The following is a 25,322-nucleotide window of genomic DNA, read 5'->3' on the forward strand; positions in this document are numbered from 1 at the left end:
GTGTGAAGTTGTTTCTTTTTGTAGGAATTCAATTGTTTTGAATCTAGTTCGAATACCAGTAAGTGATTTTATTTATTTAGGTTTTGTAACCTTTAAGTTATTCGTGGTGTACATTTTTATAGTATATGTATTACACGGGAGTAATGACAACTTTTGAACCTATCTAAACCTAAGAAGTTGGACAGGTTGGACCTCTTCTATGTGTATATATACGAATGTGATTTCTCCTTAATGCAAATCACTTTTTACATTTATCCAGAAGATTTTCGTAAACCTGAAAATAAATCGGAAGTTCTAGTGTTAGGAAAATCACTATCAACCATATTAACTCCTTCATTACTCCAAGATCATAGTTCATGGTTCTTGTTAAGCTAGAGAACAGAAAACAAGGTTTGAGGGCACTAAATTAGGTAAGACAACATTTTGTTTCTTTACAATTTGTTGTTACAACTGTAAACTTGATGTTGTCTTGACGCATCAGAAGGTTATTAGACAACTTTCCACAGCGATCTCACATTTTAGTTTTTGTACTTAAGTTCCTTGTTAGTTCTCAAAAATATACTCCAGTCAGTGATTTAAACTACTCGTATATGTCAAATCACTGGAAGTTCAATTATTTGGCATAATGTTCGAGTACTTAACTATGAGGGGAAAAACCCTGTCAGAGTTGAATATTCGCTCCAGGGGAATGAATTCAGTCATATACGCCGATGTCATTCCAAACCACTCCTTTGTGTGGTGTATAAGTGTCAGTATTACATTTGAATGTATGGCCGTTCTAAGTGTGACGGAGAAACATACACTTCATCGATCTATATATAGTGACATGCGTACACATAGTGAAGAAGTGATTTGTGTGCTGTGATATTTTCTCACTTAATATTGAAACCGGAAGTGGTAGTAGATTTCTATCACTTCCGGTGGTAGTAGAGAGATAAGTCTGAAGACAGAATGTATTCTTGGGACGCTTATCTGATTACAGAAAACAATTTCTTACTATCTATTGCCGTTTTTTTACTCTATAGCGATCACCGTTAAAAACAAAAGTGGTCGATTTTGTGTCACAGGAAACTGCTTGTCGTTTTATTATATGGCGATTAATGTTAGACCTGAAAGTGGATAATATAAGAAATTTCCAGTTTGAATAGGGGGTTAAGACATAAGCCACCTTATGCAGAGTCGTTTTGACGATGATTATGATCATACTAAAGGCATGACTGCTGCAGGAAACTTATGTTGGTCAAACTCTTTAGTATGGCACTAATCACGCGTCAAAAAGTCAGACTGATCCAGCCAAGGGCGTCTGGTTCTACTGTAAAGGCAACGGGAGCTACTCAACCTAGACTACTATCCAAACGGGTAGTCTAACCTTGTTCATATTATCATCTCATCATCATACAGTTAGGTTCACACTGCTTTGGGTACGGCCTTCGGGCCAGAGATCAGTATCATGTCCCACGATACTTCACGAGACTTAGGGCATCATCAAGGTCTACCTATGGTTCTAGCTGCCCCTTCTGCTACTGCTTCAGGAGCAAAACGAAAAGGTGCCAACAATCCGAGTACGAGTCGTGACACCAGTCCTGCTAGGTCGTTAATCGGGGAACCCTATGCTGACCATCAAAAGTCACCGCCATCAAAGAAAATCCATCAAGGCGACTTGTCAGATACAGCTAGTGAATCAGGTCTTGTAATGGACCTCGAAAATTTTCCCCAATTAACAGAGACCACTCGTCCACAAACCTATCAGTTTCTACTTACCAACTTTGATCCAAAGTACTCGCATTCACACCATCTGTACAAGCAGCTAGTTAAATACATGCCACGCGCCAACATCACTAAAATCATACCTACACGTAACGGGACTATCTTGCGGACTCCCGATGCAAACTTTCGAACTACCCTGCTCAATAAACATGGATTCGAAATCTTTGGGAAAGGCACTACACTTACTAGGCTCGCAGAAAAACCGCTAAAACAACGGCCCCCACCACGTAAAGAGCCTTTGCTGTCAGTGGTTATCCGAGGTGTAGATACTGATATTACTGACCAAGAAGTCACTAACGAACTTACACTCGAAGGCTATACCATAACCAAATGCATTCGCATTCGTAACAACAACGGCTTAACATATATGGTGAGAGTGCTTACACACTCTCAAGAGACCATCGACGATCTTCTGTCAAATGGGGCATACATATATCGTAAACGCCATAGAGTCGAGCCTTCTAGATCTCAGCCACCACTACCCTTACGCTGTGAAAGATGTCAAAAATATAATGCTCACTCTACTGACAAATGTCCGAACCAGCCAATCTGTGGGTACTGCTCCGGACCACACAATACGAGACAATGTCAAAACCTTGCTCAACCTCCGACCTGTTCAACCTGTCATGAGCAACATCCAGCATTCAGTTACAAGTGCAAGCAGCGACCTCCTCCGGAACCGACCAAACCTGAAATGACTGTTCCTTTGCAGCATCACACCAAGTCCATTCCGTCTTCTTCTATACCTACTGACAAACACCAGGCCGTCACTATTGAACAACTCCTTGCTTTCATCACACTCACACTTCAAAATATTCATCCTTTTCACCGCCCTCACATCCTACAACAACTGCAATACTCAACACGTGCAATCTTTCATATGAACTTCCACGCTACTTACAGCGGACATAAAGTATACTTTCATGTCAGTCCACTTGAAACCGAAGTCTAATTCCATCTTCCTTCTCTTACGAATCATCATGGCATTATCCTTTATATTTGTTAATATCAGTTCTCTCATCCAGCACAAACCACTCTTCGCACTTCTACTGCAAGAACACCGCACTTCAGGATTTCTTCTCAATGAGACTCGCCTTACACCTCGAAGCTCCTGCAAAATATCTGGATACTCCGTCACAAGAAAAGACAGTAATATGCCAGCTAGACGTGCTAACGGCGGAGTTGCAATAGGTTTTCCCCCTTCTATACCGTGTCGTCATTACGAACTTCCACATCACAATCTTCCAGAGTACCTAATAACAACCCTCTACTTCAAAAGCTTATATATCACGCTTGCTACAATTTACGTTCGACCTGGTCATATTATTCCGTTAGATTTCTTCCAGTATATTTCAAATAACTTCCCATATTATATCATAATGGCCGACATCAATATCCATAGCAGAACACCTCAACAGCGACAGACTTTTCTCAACTTCCTTACAACTCACACCACTGGTACTTTTCATCAGCTACCTAAGCACACCCGGCCATCATCTCAAACCATACCTGATGTTGTAACTACTTCTACAAACTTATTATCTTTCTGTACCGTTGAAGTGCTGGATCCAATAGGAAGTGATCACCTGCCAATCAAGCTTACCATCAACCGCTCGCATCCTAATACCTCTAACCACAAAAGTTTAACACGCAAATCTCTTAAATATAACAAAGCAGACTGGATCGGATATCGAAATTTCTTAACTGCAAAACTCTCTAACATTCCCGAACCAACATCAGAAGACGACATGTATAACTCTATTAATCTCCTAACCAGTACAATCAATCAGGCCTCCAATAACTTCATTCCTACGTCCAGTTCAAATCCATACAGTCCCAAATTACCTCAGCACTACCTTCCGTTCATACGTAGATCTCGTCAGTTCTACCGAGACTACGAGCGTACGGGAAACCGAGAATCATTAGTTCACCACCGATACATGCAACGCGTCGTCACCAATTACATCACAACATATAAACATCGGCAGTGGGTTAAAACTTGTAATACGCTAGCTGATACTTCTCATCCAACGCAGTACTGGAAAAGGTTCAATCAACTCAGCGGCAAACGTAGTATCACCACATATCCTATTCTTCTTCATAATCAACCGCTTCAAACTGATACTGACAAGGCAAATGCTTTCGCTACTTATCTGCAGGATATATTCACACCGCCTTTAACACATCCTAATCCTCGACATCCCGTCGATAGAATTGATTTTCAATCTCCACACCTCCAGCCCGCACTCAGCCACACATTGGGTCATACCCAAGAACTTACAACACCTATCACAGTCGATAACATTCTAACTGTCACCAAACGAAAACGCAACAGTGCACCTGGCATGGATAATATCTCTTACCGGCATATTAAAGAGGCCCCTTACTGTGTCCTTCATTTCCTGGCTATACTCTTCACATTCATACTCCGCACAGGTTTCTTTCCTATCACATGAAAAATGTCCAAAACTTTAATGTTTCCGAAACCTAACAAACCTACCAATCTTGTTTCTTCCTACCGCCCCATTCAGTTAACCAGTACACTCAGCAAAATCTTCGAACGAATTCTAGTTACTCGCCTTCACACTTACTGCACAGATCATCGCCTGTTACCTCTTTACCAAGCCGGATTCCGCCCTCAATTCAGCATAAATGATCAGCTACTTCGCCTTGTCAACCATATTTACAATCAATTTCTCTCCACGAAACCTTCTTGTCTGGTTCTCTTCGACTTAGAGAAAGCCTTTGATACTGTTTGGCACCACGGCCTGGTCTACAAACTTACTAAATATAATCTGCCTCTCACCTACATACGATTTATATTCAATTTTATCACTGGACGCATAGCCTACATCTCCATTAACAATTCATTATCTCATCCAGTATTTTCACATTCAGGCGTTCCACAGGGATCTGCTTTGTCTCCGCTTCTTTATCTTCTCTATGTGGCAGATATTCCACCTCTTCCAGCAACTGTCAGCACTTTTCAATACGCGGATGACACTGCATTTTTGGCACTTGGCAAAACCATACAGCACATCAACAAACATATTCAGGAAGCTATCGATCTATTCACCTCCTGGTGTTCCAAATGGCGACTTAAAATCAACGCCGACAAAACTCAAGCAATTGTTTTTGTGCCTCCTGGCAAACGCACTAGGGTTCACCGCAACCCAACTTTGCTGAATGTTTCCGTTGAAGGAACACGAATCCACACTTCAAACACAGCCAAATATCTAGGACTTCTCTTGGACAAACATCTCACCTGGAGACCTCACTTAAAATCTATTTTGACCAAAGCCTATAATCGAATTAATCTACTCCGTCGATTGACTGGCACGAACTGGGGTCTCAACGCCTCTACAGTTCTCACTACATATAAAGTCTTTCTCCGACCAGTACTGACTTACGGATTCACAGCCTGGATACCTGCAGCACCCTTCTTTTATAAAAAGCTACAAATCTTAGAACGTCATGCCTTCAGAATCGCTTACCGAATATCCTTACCTAGCCCCACTGCCGATCTCTATAGTCGCATTACTTTTCCCACACTTCTTTCCCACATAGAACATCTTCGGTTAAAATATATCACTCATCGACTGACAATGAACCACCCTCTACTCATGGACACAGTATATACTGCAGCCGACTTCGTTACTCTCACACCATTACGCCCCACCCCTCTATCTCTGCTTTTTACCCTTTATCGATACACTGTCCCTCAGAATCATCCCGACATTCCTCTTCTCGATGCATTTCATCTCGATATTCATTCACATTTGATCTTTCCATCACATCATCCACAGTAATCATACTGTACTAACAGGGCACCAACTGTCTTACATTAATGCCCCGCGTAGCCCCGGGGCGAGAAGATAACCTCACTTGTTCTTCTAACCTCACCTATGTGTTGTGATGTGTATTGCACGTACTCATTACTTTCATACCACATAATCATTTCATATCTACCTCATGCTAATGTTTATGATCACAAGATCATAAAATCCAATGACCATTAAATGTTAATAAATAAATAAATAAATAAATAAATGGATAAATATCACTTATCCCAACAACAGTAGTCCATATTCCATTTTCCTTATTACCTCTTCCCGAGTCGAGGGCGTAACCCTTGGGTGGGGCTAGCTTCAGGCTAGCAAAAAAAAAAAAAAAAAAAAACGCGTCAAAAAGACCCTGCATAAGGCGCAAGATGTTTTCTATTCTTAGAATGCTAAATCTACTTTTTTTAAAAAAAATGCTTCTCGCTATCTCATCATTGTTGGTGTGTGTAAATAAAAACAAAAACTGAAATTTGTAGTGAACATCCCTCCGGCCTCAGTAGAGAGTAGATCATAGAGACGAAATGTACCCATGGGATGTTTCATCAATTGCAGAAAACCGCTTGTTTACCTAAACTTATGTATGTTACCGTTTTTACTCCATTGTAATCTACATAAAAACGGGTGATTGTTAAATTTTATTAATATGGGTTTGAATATTGCCTCCATAATCTAACTCGATTACTAATTTTAGATGATTTCATCTTATGAACGCACGGATACGAGGACAGGGTAAATATATGAGGAGTTTTGGTAAACCAATCTCCTTAACAATATTTGTACCTAATTGCAGTACAATTCGAAATACAATTGCCTACAAAAGAAAAGCTGTTCCCAGTTTCTATACTAATGAAGATTCAAAAATTGCAGAGGGGAAAAAGCTACCCGTTCGAGGGACAAAAATTTTCTTCTTCAATGTTGCATACATTTTTATCAGGGAGAAATCCTTGGCGTCCTCTCGTCGATACGCACACTAGGAAGAATAAATGTTTTTACCTATTTTAGTAATAATTTAGTAGCGTTTATGTACCCTTAAAAATAATAATAAAAAAATAACAAAAATGCTCAGATTATTTATTTCCTTGGTGTTTGAGAAATCGTCGGATACAAACAGCAATCAGTTAGCGACTTTCTAAAGCATGACTTCTTCTGAAAGAAGATGCAAATTGATAATAAAACTGTAAACTAAGAACAGTGGAAAAGTTTTCAAAAAATAGATAAAAGCACCCAGTGAGATTCGAACCTGGTTCAAAGGTTTTAAATCCCAGCAGAAAGAAAGAACTACACACACACACACACAGCTATCGAAATAATCTATGGAACTACTTTTCAGTTATATTGATCGTAAGGGAATTCCTTAAAATCCTTTGGTTTTTTTTACTATTTTCTTCAGATTTAAAAACACGTGTATTTTTTTTTTTTTTTTTTTTTTTAACTAAGCAAGGTTTTCTGCATTTGCCAAGGTACGTACTATTTTGCCTTTAAGCTAACACTACATTAAGTAATGGAATAAAACCTGAATATTTCAAACAGCAAACAATAAAGTGCGTTAGGAAGGCTTCACTACTCTTTTCTTTCATATGACTTTCCCTCTTATTACTTCGAGTGCCTTGTTACCAAACTCTTAATTTTAATTGACTTCAACAGTCAGGCGCGTAATTATATTTTGGAGAAGTGTACAATTGTTTGGAGACATTTCAAATTAACAATTTCCTATTTATACCGGTCGAATATTTTGTGTAGTAATAATGTTTGAGCATTGTAAGTTGGTAGGATGGCAAATTCTCTACACTTCGCTTTGAATTGTACTGAGAATAAGATCCTTTCAATTGCACAATCAATAAATCAACTTGACCAACTCCTTTACCAACACAAATCCTCAAAGCACTATATTTCTTGCGGTGGATGTTGTCTTGACCATACTATTATCCAAATTGGCTTTTCTGCATATCATATAGACTCTATAGGTATCAAATAGACTGATTTTAGTTGCATCTGGTCAGTTTACGTTAATTTTGCTTAAAAGAAATCACTTGTTATTCGAGAAATGAAGTTGCCAGCCAAGTGTGAAATTAACCCAAAATCAATTTTCATAATTCTAGAACTAATATCGTTAACTTCCGTTAGTTTTGCGGAGACTTTCATTAGTTCTGCAATAATACACTTTATTGAAGTATGACATTTCTCGCCCAGAGTGCAGCTGAACTCCTTTTGAAGAGTTTTCACAAATGAGGCATTGAGAACACAAATGATCCAGTACTGTTTACATTAAAAGAATTATTCACAATATCTGGACATTAACCTTTTAAGCACTAAAAGGAACTTTGGGTAGAGATATTAAACATGAAATATGCCTCAAACGACCAAAATTGGACTTAAGTCCCTTGTGCACTGAACGCTTCAAACTTCAATCTTATTATGGTAGTTTACGTTATGTACTGTAAATACTTTCCCGTTCGAGCCGCCACTGCTTTCAATAAAAACTTTGGCAACGATGTAGCATGTAGAAGAAGAAGATTTTAGTCACGAAAATACGTTGTATTTAGGAGATTAGTCTACTGAAAGCATATGAGTAAATTTGTCTAGTCTACGGCACGAACTTTATGAATACTCCTCTTAAATAATGACAAGTTATACAAATTTATACCATAGAAATTAATTTGCTCTGGTTAGTTTCTTACAAAATTTTCAGAGACAACAAAATTAAATCTTATACATAATTATATTTCCAGACACTTTTTTTCCTAGTCAAAGGAAGAAACTCAATTTTAATTGAATGAAGATATAATTTCCTCTTAAAGGCAAAATCATTCTTGTTTGAAACGCTTAAACTCAATAACGACAAAATACGTACAAGAGACGGAAGAAAGTAATTAGAGCTGTTTGTTCCCACGCGTCTCATTTGTCAGTAATATTGATTAAGAACAGGGATACAATTTACACTTTAATTAAATTTAAGGCACGATTCATAAAAACCGTCAAATACAATAATCTTAGGTGTCTTGCTTTTTTCTTTACTCACAAACATTTACACACGTGCAAGGGCATATACAGTGTGAATAAAAAGTATGTGGACATCGTTTTAATATAGGAAACTCGAACGAAAATGAAATATCTGTAAGAATATAGCGGATAATGAGTAAGGAGATTTATCATTTATGGTCAGACCCGAACTTGGACATTATCTTCAAATTCATCTTGAAAAAAATTCAACCTTTTAAAATGGGAAGATATAACAATTAACACTGTATTCAAAAATTGTTTGCTGTAATCATATCATTTATACGTGCAGTAGCGAAGGAATTATGGGCACTGCAACTTAACAGATTAGTTCTTTGTTGCAAGTAACTGATGATGACACTGACTAAAGAAGAGAAAACAGAGTTGTTTCTAATGTCTGGGTAGTACAGCTCTAGGATTGCAACTACTGACTTCAACGCTCGACACCCATACAAACGACTAATTGCATACAACACTATTTCGTATTTGTGGTGTCCAAATTCTACGAAAAAGAAAATGTGGAGGAAAGGTGGCTTAATAGTAGGTCGAAATGAAAATGGAAAAGGGTGCCACAGCAACATTTTCAATGTCCTTGAACGAGTCTCACACGCATCACACAACACCTCTTGGCCCAATACAATGTAGGTAAATCATCCATTGTAGAGATCATTTATGATCAATAGTGGTATTTCTTCAACATCCAAATACAGTTAAATATCTATCCAAAGATGGTCCTTATCGTCGTCTGGAATTTGCACCAAGGTTGCAGGTAACATCAACGAGATCCTCCTTCGTATGTGATATAACCGAAGAAACTTATTTTCTGTTAGTGGAGCACTTTAAATGATTTGTGGAATTGGTTATTCTGCTTATTTGTTTTAAAGCAAACACCGGTTCTAACCTTATTAGTGCCCAAATTTAAAATAAACAAAAAAAACTTGTTTATATCCAAAGCAAGTGTACTGGCCAAATTTGAATATCTTGAATACTACTAATTCAATTGAAGGACCCTCTGCAAAAACAAGGTAATTCGAGTTACCTCGATTCTTGGTAAAACATAGGTAAAGAAGGCGTGTGGACTTACTTTCCTTTTCAGTGACCTCTAGTGCATATTCCAGTGTCTGTTGTGAGAAAAAAATCAATTCTTGTGCACCGAGTCGCTGTTTCCCGATGCGGATTACAGAGGGCGCCGCTTTCTACGGCTAGTGAAGCAAGCACTGGTAGATTCGAAGAGGCGATGCGACGTGTCTGTAACTTTGTTTTCAAGGCTCGGCTCAAGTGAAAGCACTGATACGGAGACATATTTGGTAATTTTGTTTCGAAATGGACAAAATCGAAGCAGTCGAATCATAATGACAGAATCGGAAAGGATGAATGAGAAAGATAACTCGTGAACTCTGACAAAAAAAAAAAAAAAAAAAAAAAAAAAAAAAAAAAAAAAAAAAAAAAAAAAAAAAAACGGAAATTGAAACAGTACTTTCAAAAAGTTTTTAAAAAATGGAATTTTAGGATATCCAGATTTCAGATGTCGGATTTGAAAATCAAAAGTCATGATTTGTAATTTGGATATTTAATTCGAGTCGAGTTTTCGGAGTTACTAGTAAATCGGGCGAAGGGGAAGGGGATGAAAACCTCCACATAGATCTGTGTCAGTTTCGGAAACGTATAATGATTTAGAAAAAAAGTCTATTTGGGACAGGCACCACTATTGGACACCATTCTGTTCTTCCTCAAGAAACCAGCCAAACCGGGAATCAAGAATTCGAAGAAGAAGAAGAAGGATGTGGAAGCTCTCTAATGATTTGTTACTCTTGCTAAGCAACAGTTTTACAAGAACGTGAGGAACATTTTTTTTTGTATCTGCGCTACCGGATTCTGGATCTGACATGGACTCAGGACAGTGCAGTTTCCGGATTTTGTTGCCTACGACGCTCAGATTATTGGTATTTTGTATTCTCGTGTGTTGCAATACATAAACGTTGTCACACACGTCGCTATGTGTCCCTACTGTCCTTTTTCTTTTCACCATTAGTTTCGGTTATGCAATAACATGGTGAATGCTCACTTTTACACCTTTTTTTTTATTATTCCGCATTTTCGGTATTCGTCATTTTATGCTCCAAAGCACAGACCAGGTGATACACAACTTTTCTTCATAGGGATATATACACAGATTTACTCCTGTTAATTACCACGTTGTACTTTAAATTTATAAGCTTTGTAACTCAGAACATCCATTTTTCACTTATCTTGTTATTGCAGAGGGCCCTTCAATTGAGCATTTATGAATGAGAGTGAGTCATATTACTTTTTCTTCTTCTTTTTTCTCTCCGTCTTTTCTCACGTATATAAGTCGACTTTTCTTATGAGTCTTCACCATAAAGCTTCATTCCCGGAATTATTTCATGTTAGACCTTTCTCCCTGAAGTCATTCTTAACCACGTCCAGCCATTTCCTTCTTGGTCTGTCTCTACCTTTCTTCCCATCCACTTCCATTATCATCACTCTTCTGAGTACATAGTCGTTTGTTCTTCTCTTTTGATGACCACATCACTGCAGTCTTACTCCTTGGTTCTTCTTACATATCTCTACATCCTTGGTTGTCCTCGTTATTCTACCATTCTCCATTCTGTTTCTTCTTGTTATCCCACACATCCAGTGCAGCAATCTCATTTCACTATCATTTAACCTCTCTTTCACCTGCTTTCTTTATTGGCAATGATTTTGCTCCATAAATCATTGCTGGCTTAGCCACTGTTTTGTAAATAATATATTTGTTCTTTACTGCGACAATGTGCACATGGAAAGCCACATACTTTGTTCCAATTTTGCCATCCCTCTTGCATTCTGTGTTATTTCCTCGTCGAAATCACCATTCTTGGCAAGAGATCAGCTCATATATTTTTCTAAAAAGTTAAATTAATTCAATTCTTCTTGTTGTAGCCTTACTTCTCCATTTCCTTCTCCTTTACACTCGAGATATTAAATTTTGTTTCTATTAAATTTAGTCCTGCAATTTCCAAAGAATTTCTACTTTCCTTTCAACCTCTTTAATGTTTGTATTGCTTACTAAATTATAATCGAAAAATCATACACCAGGGAACCGCATTCCTCACATCTTGAGTTACTTATTTATTGCATATTGAACACAACAGGTCTATACCTATTGATAGTGTTCAGCAGTATACATAAATGATTACACTACATAATATTTGTTCTACATGTTAAACTTTGTAGTCAAAGTATTTTTTTCATATGTACATCAAATATATCTATTGTAGTGCTTGTTATTTGGACACTATTATATATTGTGCACATTTTCTTAACAGGCGATATACTTAATGCATTAGTATTTTGTGGTGGTTCATGAAATGTTTGTGGTCGCGAGTGCATTTTCCTGTTCGGAACATGAAAGGGCATTTCGGACAATGATATTGGTGAATCGATCTCATTATGTATAAGTTTATGAAAAAAAAAGAAAGAAAAGAAAAGAAAACAGAAATTAGCTCTTCTTGCTTCAAAAGAATGCATTGAATAGCTCGGTAAGAGTTCAAGATATTTTTCATATCGAGAATAGATCCTCGTGTCTTTATATATTAAATAACGTACAAATTTTAACTGGATTGCTTCTAATTGGTGCGTATATTTTAGCGCACTAGAATTCCGTACTATGGACACATATTCCAGTTTGATACGTACATAGAACGTGGTCCGTAGCATATAGAATTTTAAGAACATGAGTGCTCTTGAATTCACTTCCAAATCTCGTAACAAATCCGAGATTTCAGTAAGCCTCATTTACAATTCGATTTAGATGAATATCAAATGAGAAATTTGATCTTATTGATACATCAAGATTAGCTATTTTGTCAACTCTTTGCAGTGGTATGTCATTAATATGATACTCAAATTCCAACTAATTTCTTTTTTCTTTCTTTTTTTTTAATATGGTATTACACTGCACTTCTTAATGTTTAGTGGCAATTATTTACTTTCACACCACCCATGAAGTCATTTTAACTTTTTATTGTGTTGGAATGATTTGGGTTGACTTTAATATCCCTTTTCAGCAGCGAGGCTATATGAGACGTGGATATAATGATTCACATGAAATCCGAACCACGTGAGATCTCGCCCGAAATCGAACCCGGGTCTCCGACACCAAAGGTGTGTGCGCTAGCCGCTTAGCTACGGAAGTGCTCTATTGTGTTGGAATAACTGGTAACAAGCACCAACTGTTAACTGACAAAGAACCAATCAAATATAATACCAAATTATTCAAGAATTGAATTCTGGATTCACAATAGGATAATTTTCTCCGATAACTCATGGCATTGTGACATAAACGAGATCTGATCAAAAATACGATGAGTAATTTTATTTGAAAAAAAAAGTAATAAGCTTACATGAAATTTGATTTAATCGCCTTCAAAGTACTGTTCTTGACTAGGAATGCAGTTATCCCAAGTTTGAATCCATGATTACTGGAAGAATGAGAACTGAGAGCATTTCTGGAAGGCTTCTTTTGGAAGGATGTTCAACTGCTCTGTCATGGCCCTCTTAATGTTAGGAATGGTCCCAAAACGTTCCTTTCAGCACGATTTTAATTTTTGGAAAGAACCAGAAGTTGCATGGTGCTATATCTGGAGAGCACAGCAAATGTGGACAGAGAGGAATATTCTTTAGGCCAACAACTCGCGTATCAAAAGTGAGGTGTGGCACGGCGCTTTTTCGGACGGCTCGGGTCGGCGGATCCATACGAGATATTTAGTTCTTCGGAAAGCTCCCAAATATTCATTCGCCTATTTGAACAAATCATTTGTGCCACTTTTTTTCACGTTTTCATCTGTTTATGACGTCAAGGACGTCTCGATCGATTTTTTTTTACAGCTTAGAACAAAACAATGTTGGCGCGCGACAGATACTCTTAACATTTCCTCACTCTTCTGCCTCTGGAAGCCAACTAACTTGTTACAACTTGTTCAAACTCGACACTTTAGCTACCGGGCTTACTTGTTAAAACAGATACAACTGTTAAAACAGATAGCACTGTGCAACTACATTCACCGTACACCTTGTAAATTACCTTTCATAAATTATTAGGAACACATGAAAATGTTCATTTTTAAGGAGTTTGGTTTGCCGAAACTTTTTTCATGTACGAGACCCTGTCTCTCTGTCCGTACGGGAAACAAATAATTTGAAGAACTACTTCAATGAATCAACATCAATTTTGGCCAATTTCAGAGGGTCGAAAGTTGGGAAAAGGGTTTGTTCATCGCTGTGATATTCAAGCCAGGAGTAGTAGAAGTCTGTTATTTCCGATTTCTATGTTGATCACTATAGAGCGAAAACCGTAATAGATAGCGAGAAGTACCTCAAAGGAACATTTTACCTCCATTTTTATTTCTGTTAAAACCGGAAATAATAGAAATCCACTACAACAAATGGTTTCAGTATTAATCCACACAGAGCAAAACAATTATCTGTGAGAGAGACAGCGACAATCGATGTTTTGGGATTCATTTAGCATTCGAAGAACAGGAACCATATTTTCTCTTAATCTTCTATTCAAACAGGAAGTGGCAGAAATCAACCACTTCCTGTTATAACATCGACCCCTAAAGAGTAAAACAGTAATATATATTGAGAAGAAGTTTTCTGAAATATCGAGAAGCGTTTTTTTCTATTACAAATTAAGTGTTCCAAAATATATTCCATCTCCATTGTAGTCTCTCTACTAAAACTGGAAATTCTAGAAATCTAGTACTACTTCCTGTTTCAATAACACGTGCTAATGATTACAAACAACCTAGCAGACAACAGGCCAACACGGAAGACACCGAGGAACACCGAAAGCAGACGGACCTCACGGAAGGTCCCGAGGAGGACAATAAAAGGAAGACCACCGAGGGACCCAGCATCAGTCGACCAACTGATCGCCTAAGTTTTACCTTCCTTTGTCGCTGTGGACTAGGAGCACCTCTTCCTTACCCTATGTCACACTGGGCTAGGGATCCATCTTAAACTTATAATCCAAGTCTAACCTACAACCTGCTAAAGTGTTCTGGAAACTGTCATGAGTGGAAGGGGCACCCGGCAAAACATTTAGTACTCCTTCACTTGGTCATTGAGGAAGAAACATTGAATTAGAGACACTTATATTTATTATATTATATTTTGTAATAAAAATTGGTGAAGGGGAAAAGACACCTGGTCTATCATTTTACTCTACCAAAACATTACAATATTGTTATCTATTTCAGTCATTTCCAATTGCTAGATGTATGATGTAGATGTGGAGGCTTTTCGATTGGAGAAGGAACAGAGATAACAATATGAGTAAATGAAGGTAAATTACAAGGTAAGGGAATAGAATATAGGAAATATTGGCAGTGTACTAATAATTATAGACACATAATCTTCAACTACTCTATCTGTACTCTTGTTCGCCTGTCACAACTGTTTTCTTTAACAAGGTTAGGTTTTCCTGTGTGTTGCTTGTTTATCTCTGTGTGATTTGTAGGGAATAGGAGTAGCAAATGGAGACGTCTCAGAGTACAAAGTTCGAAATGATTAATATATTCGATACCAGAAACTTGTCTAAGTAGAATAACGTATTGTAGACTGTACATCCATTATTATTGCTAGACTACATATGATGGAATATAAATGCTTGAAATACGAAGTATGTTAAAATAGAAAATACTGGAATAATTTCACCATAACAAATATCATGGAGATGGCGTTTGTTCAGGAAATTGCACGTGATTTGACGAAAGTTGAAATTCTAAATCTAAGTTCGCAATATAAACGTATTACCGCTAAGCCAGCATCATCAGGTAATAACATTGATCTCTAGACTCTCATGTAAACAGCCAAGAAATGATTTCCGTTTTGCGTAAGATATAAAATTCAATTTAAATAAACGAAGATTTCCTTCTTTTCTTTACAGTAGTTTTTATTGTAAAGTACTTCAATATATTCATAATTCTTAAGACTTCCAAACTGTGATAGGTATCAGCATGGAAAGTTTTATAGAACAAACTGCTCTGTCTATCGGTCGACAGGCATCTGAGCGAAAGTAGTAATAAATAACGAGAAATGTTTTTTCATATGGATTCAGTTGTCACAAGAATAAGCTTATCTCTACTCCTATCCTACATCTCTGTTAGAACCAAATCTACAATTTCCTGTTTCAATCCTTATCGTCAGAAAGGAAAACGGTAATAAATAGCGAGGAACGAGTCTTAAGATGAGTTCTGCATCACAAAATATGTTATCTTTCTGTAAACATCGGAAACTGTAGATGTACAAATTCTGTTTTGAATTATGATTTTCTTATAACAAAAGAAAAAAAAAGTGAAAAATATATACAGGGTGTTACAAAACTATATTACAATATTTTGGAAATGGACTCCTCACATCAAAATAAGAAAAAAGTTCATATGGACCTGTGGTCAGAATTGCGTACTTTTGTAGCTACATGGTGTCAAAAATGTGAGAAAATGAACTTTAAAGATCTATAATTTCACTTCTATAGGATCGAGCGTAGTCGGGTCAACACTTCACTGAGGAACTAATACGTGATTAGTTTCCTACCCTATAGTGTCCTTAGCTACTGTCGGGAATAAGTTGAGTGTCTTGACGCTGTATGCTTAGCCATCAGCGCCAACGGCAATTTGTTGAATTACTCGTCCTTCGTTTGAAAGTTCGGGGTTGCACTGAGCATAATTGTTCAGAATGGGATAGGGGCAATATCACCTAAAAGTGAAGACAACAATAAGTCGGAGGAGATTTGTCATAACTACTTGCAATACTTAAGAGTATAAGGGAAAAGTCCAAGTTTAATTATTGTGAAGTTTTACCGAGAAATGTTACTTCGTCTGATTCACTGTAAGGAACTTAGGTCATATTTTGGATTTATATATATTTTCCAGTATCTTTCCTCATTTTGATGGTGTTCGACAAGTATAGCCAAATATTTAATGTGGTTTAATTATAGTATGTTTATGGAAGATTTCCTATTATTCAATTCATACTGTATATTGGTAAGTCTTTTTGATATTTTCATAATTGTTAAAATTTTTGTATATAGTTTTGAAATTTGTTGTAAAGAGATTAGTTTTCTATTATTATTGAAAATATTCAGTTGCAATCAGTTAATATTTAGAATTCACTTACTTGAATTTTGTACTCAGCACTGTTATATACAGTTTATAAAGAATACAGTATAAATTACCTTCTTTTATTTTACATATTTAATTATAATTAGACCTTATTTATTAATTTGCATTGGCATTTAACCTTAGATGGCAAATTATTTAGTTTAAATTTTGTTATAAATTTACGTCCTTTTGAAAGAATAATAAGTACTTCTCCCCAATTTAGTTGAGGCAGATTCCCTGTTGCCTTTTTTATTTTTTTCATTACTATTGTTTTTATTATAATCTAAAGGAACTGAAGCTAATATTCAATTCTGAGACACTCTTCCTCTCTATATGATATGGCAACCCTGTGCTCCAAAGTGTAGTGTTGCCAACTCCAAACATGTTAAGAATTCATTAAAAATAATGGTGGTGACTTAGAACTTCTACTTCCTGTCAAGATAGCGCCTTTTTCGAACTCACTATCGTATATTGGCAATAATATTGATCCAATTTAATTCAAATCTTCATGATCAGAGCTTCAAATTTATGTCCAATGGGAAAAGATGTCTCGTTCCTACATATGGTAGCAGGAATAGTGGTGGAAATGGTCAAGTGGTTTTCCAAAATGATGCCAGTCCAGTCCAAGGTTCCGCTCAGTTAGTTAGAAGTCAGGGGATATGGATGGAGGCCAAGCCAAGCAGTGGTCCCGGCAGTCCAGCCAAGCTGAACTTAGGTACTACAGCCAGTACAGATGTTCCTGAGTGTTCACCCCAAATGTCCCAGACCCTGAAGAATGATGATCGGCCACCAGCTATGACAGTTGATCCAACTCTCCTAGAACAAGATCCTAGTTTGGATGATTATATTAATAAGGGAAGTATGAAGTATCCTAATGTATTTTGTAATAGAGTAGGAGAGGTTCCTAATTTTCAATATAATATTCTACTTAACGATTATAAACCAATTAGACATAAGGCGTACCCAATGTCTAGAATTGCATAAAGAGAGTTAGACAAAATATTGGATTCATTACTAGAACAAAATATAATTCAACCTAGTTCAAGAGAGTATGCCTTCGATGCTTTTTAGTGGGAAATAGGGATGGTTCTAAGAGGCTAGTAGTCAACTATACTGATCTGGACAAACAACCAATAGTAAATAGTCAATATACTCCACGTATTGAAGAAGTCCTAGCTAAATTGTCATTAGGTGTTGTGCTATCTAGAGTTGATATAAAGAAAGCTTACCACACAATAACGGAAGCTCTAGACTCATACAAGTATACTGCATTCCTCAATCATCGAAGACTTTTTGAGTTTAAGTATGTTCCTTTTGACATTGCCTCTGGATCCTTTCTACTTAGTAAATTAATAACCGATATTTTATATCCTCCTAAACATCTATGATTAGTTGGTATGCAGATGATGTTGTAATTGCGAGTTCAGATATTCCTTCACATAAGAAAACATTAGATTTGGTCTTGGGTAAACTTGCTCAGAATGGATTAACGTTGTCAGTAGATAAGTGTTGCTTCTTTCTTATTTAGGTCAAATAATAGAAAATGGTAAAATGAATTAAGATCCATCTCGATTGGAAATGATGAGGAAACTACCAGAATCAAAAAATAGGCGAGTTGTAATTGCCTTGTGTAGTTTTGCTCAATACTATAGTCGGTATATACCAGATTTTCAAGAGATTTTAGAGCCAATTAGGCGTTTACGTTCTCCTAAGGTTCCCTTTGAGTGGAAAGAAGAACAAGATGCAGCTCTTTTCAAATTGAATTAATGCTTTGAAAGTCATGTAATATTGAAATTACCTGATCTAAATAAACCCTTCGTTATTTCAAGTGATGCATCAAGTCATTCAATAGGTGGCGCTATCTCGCAATTAGATGCTGAGACTAGGTTAGTTCCTGTAAGTTTTTATTCTCGCAAGCTTAAAAAGTATGATGTAAACAAGCCAATCTTTGTTCTTGAACTCATTGCAGCCTTGGAAACTATGGAACGGTTTCGTACATTTTACATCAACCCTTTGAGTTGAGAATAGGTAACTTGGGTCTAGCTTATGCTCTGAGAAACCTGAAAAGAGTTAAGAGATACGGTAGCTTATTATATAGGCTTTTTAAATTTAACTTTACAGTTAAGAGCGTACCTTCATCTTTAAATGCACCTGCAGACTTCTTATCACGTTTACACAATATAGAAGATTTCGAAGACTTTAATGAAGACCCCTCACTAGACGAAGAAGTCATTAACTTATTTATGGTGAATATCTGGAATATGCCTTATGCACAACTTTCTATCAAGTATCATCAGGAAAAGGATTACGAATTGAAACCTATAATTGATAGGTTGAAGAATAGAGAGGATGTGCAGAGATACAAACTTGTGAAGGATATCCTACTAAAGCCTTGAAGAACCCTTACAAGATTTGTTTACCGAAGAGTTTATCAAGAAACATCTTTGAATTCTACCACTCTTATATTCTTCCTGGGCGCACTTAGGTTTTTCCTAATGTGCTTCGAAGAAATGTTACTTCGTCTAATTCGCTGTAAGAAAGTTAGATCATATTTTGGATTTATATATATTTTATGGTGAAGTGTGTTTGGTTAAAAAGGATATCCTTTATCTTTACCCATTTTGATGGTGTTTGAAAGTATAGCCAAATATTTAATGTGGTTTAATTAGTAGTATGTTTATGGAAGATCTATTATTCAATTCATACTGTATATTGGTAAGTCTTTTTGATATTTTCATAATTGTTAAAATTTGTGTATATAGTTTTGAAATTTGTTGTAAAGAGATTAGTTTTCTATTATTTTTGAAAATATTGAGTTGTAATCAGTTAATATTTAGAAATCACTTGCTTGAAATTTGTACTCAGCTCTATTTTACAGTTTATGAAGAATATAGTATAAATTACCTTCTTTTCTTTCTTACACATTTAATTATAATTAGACCTTATTCATTAATTTGCATTGGCATTTAACCTTAGATGGCAAATTATTTAATTTGGATTTTCTTATAAATTTACGTCTTTTTGAAACAATAATAATAATACTTCTCCCCGATTTAGTTGAGTCAGATTTCCGTTCTAAACAATTATCCCTGGAGTCTTTTTTATTCTATTCATTACCATTGTTTTTATGATAATCTAAAGAACTGAAGCTAATATTCAATTCTGTACAACTGTGTTTACCTAATGTATGTTTCAATGACTATTCAAATAGCCATCGTTCAGGATCTCTGGTACTTGTACAATCATTTTTAGAGATTCTGTTTGGGAGTGCTTGATCGCTCTCCACCTACCTCTCTACAAAATGGTGCGCAAGTACTAAAGCATTCTTAAACATGGATATTTGCCATAAGTAGAAGCTTTGCTTTGTATTGTAATGAAACCATAAACTAAGAATTTAAAAAAATCATTTTTTCATAAAAATTATAATGGCAATTTGGTAGGTGAAAATGGAACGAAGTTTTTTGTAATATTTTAACTTTTGGATACGTGCATAACATTATTTTTAAAAATCACAAGGACAGTACTTGTAATCAAGAAATCGTTGGAAGCAGAAGCAAAGTAGTCAAGAATCATCTGTAGTCAAATAACATTGCTTGTCAGTAGTAATTAACAATTCGGATAAAATCACGAAAAAGACGAAAGCAAACCTCAAGGTAAATTAAAGTTCAAAATACTTATTTTTACATCATTAGATAACAACAATATTTTGTCAGGAAATGTAATTAGGACTTTCCTAAGATTTTGTAAATTTTTATATTGGCTTTTGGCGAAGTAAAAAGGAAAAATAATTAAGGCAAACAAGGACAATAGTCCATATAAAATGACCAAGTTTGCAACTAAAAATTCATTCTGCATTCTGCATTCTGGGTCCTGTATCCAGCATTGCAATGGAATGCTCTATAGGAAATTACAAATACCGCAAGAAAGACCATTGTCCGGTCAAGACCAAGCGAAATATGGAATAAGGTAAAGTATGACTACAGAGAACTATAGCTGTCTATTTTGCATGTGACATGATATTAGGAGGTGTCTGAATGTGACAGGCAAAGTTTAAATACTTAAATATTTAGCTTATTTCCATTTGGTTAAGCATTGAGTAAAATTATAATGATCTGTTATACAATTAATCTGACATACTATGTCTGATTATGAATTTAGTACTCTTGGATGTTCACGTTTAAACAATTTATATTGTTACAAAAATATCCAGTATACTACCATTGTAAGTCAGTTGTTTCATTAATAAAATATTGTCATTTGTGACAATAAGAGATTGCAACCATTAGTTTAATTTCCCTCTTTTAATTTGATTTAAGAATTCACTATTTCTTTTGTAATTGATATAACAAAATTTATGATATAACAATTTATTTTGATTTTTATTTTCTTTACTTATGGTACAGTATATACTTAAATACAAACTAATTACTGAGAAAAACAATATATTCAAATGAAATGTATGTAGTTTTTATGTGAATATATTGTTTTCCTCAACAATTAGTTTGTTTTTGTTTATGAATATTTGAATAGTTGATAGTTTCTTAGTAATGTCTTGACCCGACTACGATAGATCCCATAGTATTAGAATTATGGACCTTTAAAATTCACTTCTTTCACGTTTTCGACACCCTCTAACTCCGAAACTATCCACTTTTGAGCACAGGTCCATATGAACTTTTTTTCTTATTTTCATGTGGGAAATCTGTTCCCAAAATATTGTACCATACTTTTGTAACACCCTGTATACATAGGCTATATGAATTTAGTGTCTCAAGAACGGATCCCGAAGGCACACTAACTCAGTGATAGAGCGCGTTTGTGGTGAACAACATCGTGTCCGTGGGTTTTCTCGGGGTAGTCAGTATAATCATTCACTTGCCTTAATCATCCCTCTCCCTTAGCATAAAGGGCATAATCGTTTGACGTTAATTTGAACGATTTCATTTCATGTTTTTTCAACAACAGATTTCATCCATACCTTTATCGAATTTTCAGCTCACTTTGTCAGGTCAATAATAGTACGGTATGTATTAATGGACTAAACCTTGAAACAAATGTCGCCATTGCTATTAACGTTTGCGTGGTGTAACTTTTATGGACTAAGTAAACATATACGACATTGGAACAAAGAACTCTATTGTGAGGCAATACTAGTTGAAATACTATGTTCATTTCCGTGTAAACATTGATTGAATCTATGTGATATGAATCTTTTCATAGGTTGTTCATAATGGAATATATTGCTTCTCCTGATAGTTTCGTCATATACATTAAAGAACAGATTTTAAGTGCTAATTTTCCTTTACGCTTATGTATTGTTAAAATAGGACAGAGTGCATATTTGGAAGAGTGTGCTACTATTGTAAATGCACTATTTTACTTCACTTATTCGTAGTTTCTGTTTAGGACAAGTCTTACTTTGAAAGGTAATCTAATACAGATTAAGAAAGTAGGAAGTAAATATTGTAAAAAAAATGTTATTAGTCAGTTATAGTTATCGGGAATGTTATATAAATTTTAGAGAAGAAATAGGCTGAGAAATGAACGTTTATTTTGATTTTGTTTATATAAGTTGGTACAACTTGGATAAGAGTAAAAAGGCTAATATACAATTGAACGTTTGTGAACGTTGGGAATCAAGATGATGATTGAAACAAGCTAACAAGAAAGTAGGAATGGTCATATATATTTTTCTAACGATTGTACATATCTCCTCATTATTTTAGTATTATCTTACAGTAAAATGTTAGGTTTATATATTTGTGATCAAGAAAAGTTTGTATGTTTCTGGACAATTATATGTTTGTGGTCAGTTATTTTGCCAGTGATATCTTGAAAACCAAAGCTATAGAAAGATGCCGTTTTCACTGGTGGATTGCAAATTTTGTATAGATTGATCAGTTATAATTGAATCTTTTTTTTAAATGACCATTATTTTCTTATTATCGTTTTAAGGGGTACACTGGAGGTATTGAAATTTCAAGTAAATAATCATATCCTACGAGTTATACATTCCAACACCACACATTTGTATACGGTTTTAGTATCTCTCCGGCGAACAGTGAACGAAATGCACAATCTAGCTGTGCAAAAGTCAAAATCAAGTTGCTTGGAATTGCACTCATTATACCCGTAATGAGTCACAAAGAAATCACAGATGTAGGAAAATATGACTTTCTGCAGGGAAATGGGTTTGCACGTATAGGTATTACTTATAGTGGTCAGATTTAGAGGGTCAAAGTTAACCCATCGCGCTCAACGTTTGCTCGACTGTTAGGAATCGAGAACTGCTGCATTTGCTGCTGCAGGAATGTACTATGATTGAAATACAAATTGATTGAAAAATTGAATGCGTTTACCACAAGTAGCACGCATACAACATCGGAAGTTGCTGTTCGTACAAAAAAAGTATGTAATATTGCATTTTAAGGGAAAACAATAATGATATCCACCTCGAAATTTGTTTATGTGCAATAAATGAGTGTCCTCGCATGCAGTAATAGTGACATTAGTTGCACCAAACTGCAACCTGATGATATGTTTAATAATTTCAGATACGACATCTACGTATATCCCGGAGAGAGCTCTGTTTGATATTTAACGTGAGAAAAGAACCCTGACTTCCAAAAATGCTGCAGTTGCAACATATGTCTGGAGCAAACTGTTACTGGAGAAGAGAAACACAGATGAAAACGAGTGCATTCAGCAGCAAGTAAACAATTTTAATAGCAAATTGTATCAAGAATGGCAGAAACTGAATCGTGTACTGAAGGCATTTTTTTTTATCACGATATGATAAGTGGCTGGATAATAATGTTCCAGCTTTGTGCCTCAACAGCAACAAGATGATCCAAAACCAGGGGCATCATCTCTCAACACACTCGGAAGGCCACCGAAGGCATTTGAACAACTGTCCGTATCAGCAAAGAAGAGAAAAGTTTCCTCGTTAGTGAAAATATTGAACAGAAGAATTAGCATTTGCCGCCCAAAGTACTTTACGTTTATCTGAAAGAAGAGATGCTGCAAGCTTTTTGCCACTTGCCATAAAAAAAAAAAATCTACATTGTTATCCAACCCCTTACCATCTCGTGATAAAAATGCCTTCAGTACACGATTCGGTTTCTGCCATTCTTGATACATTTTGCTTTTAAAATTGTTTACTTGCTGCTGAATGTACTCGTTTTCAACTGTGTTTCTCTTCTCCAGTAACAGTCTGCTCCAGACATATGTTGCAACTGCAGCACTTTTGGCAGTTAGGGTTTCTCCCCCACGCCAAATATCAAACAGCTCTCTCCGGGATATAGATATCGTATCTGAAATTATTAAACATATCATCAGGTTTCAGTTTGCTGCAACTAATGTCACTATTATTGCATGCGAGAATATTCATTTATTTCCCATAAACAAATTTCGAGGTAGATATAGGTGGATATCTTTATTGTTTTCCCTTAAAATGTAATATTACATACCTTTTTGTACGAACAGCAATTTCCGATGTTGTATGCGTGGCGTGCTACTTGTAAATGCATTTAATTTTTCAGTCAATTTGTATTTCAAACATAGTACATTCCTCCAGCAGCAAATACAGCAGTTTTCGATTCCTAACAGTCGAGCAAACGTTGAGCACGATGGGTTAACCTTGACCCTCTAAATCTGACCACCATTAGTAACATCTGCTGCTGTATCACAACCCATCTTTTATACGTGCAAACCCATTTCCCTGCAGAGCTTAATATTTTTCTACATCTGTGATTTCTTTGTGACTCTACGGGTATAATGGGTGCAATTCCAGGCAACTTGATTTTGAACTTTTGCACAGCTAGATTGAGCATTTCGTCCTGTGCGCGGAAAGAGCCAAATGATAATGAAAAACGAAGGATAACCATTTCTCCAGTCTAAGATGAATCTTTATTGCTTATAGTGATTTGCCCAATGAACACAATATATCACTGACATTATAGTTAATTATGCGTGTAATGTATTTGCTTGTTATATGCTGCATGGAAGAAGAAAGAAAACACTGATCATACATGAATTAGAAACTCCAACCGGAAGTAGGCTTAAATCTTGCAAACGGTACGAGATATTGAAAAAAAAATCGGAAATATATCCCTTTTCTGATACCCTTGCCAATTTTTATCAAGACGTCCTTCACTTGTGTCTGTAAAGGAACATGTACAGATGTTGTGAGGAATGACAAGGAGATAACATGCTCATATGTGAATGATGCGCTGTGTATAGAGCGCAGGTTCAGCTAGTTATTATTATAGAGAAATTAGAGAAAAAAACAATATAAATACCATTACAGTTTGGACTCGCAAATATACAGAAATGTAAATATATAAATTAGACAAAGATTATAGCTAATTATACGTTTCTTCAACATTAGTGTAAATTTACGTAAACTGTAGATGTGATACAGAGTAGAAATATAAATCGAAATTTCCAGCTGACAAAGATCACAAGTCAATGGAGAGTTTTTGAAAACGTGGCATTGAACAACCGGGTTTCATAGGCCATAGAGTTAATAATAACAATAATAATAATA

The sequence above is a fragment of the Thermobia domestica genome, chromosome 2 (assembly GCF_964235325.1).
Source record: "Thermobia domestica chromosome 2, izTheDome1.hap1.1, whole genome shotgun sequence".
Classification (NCBI taxonomy): Eukaryota; Metazoa; Arthropoda; class Insecta; order Zygentoma; family Lepismatidae; genus Thermobia; species Thermobia domestica.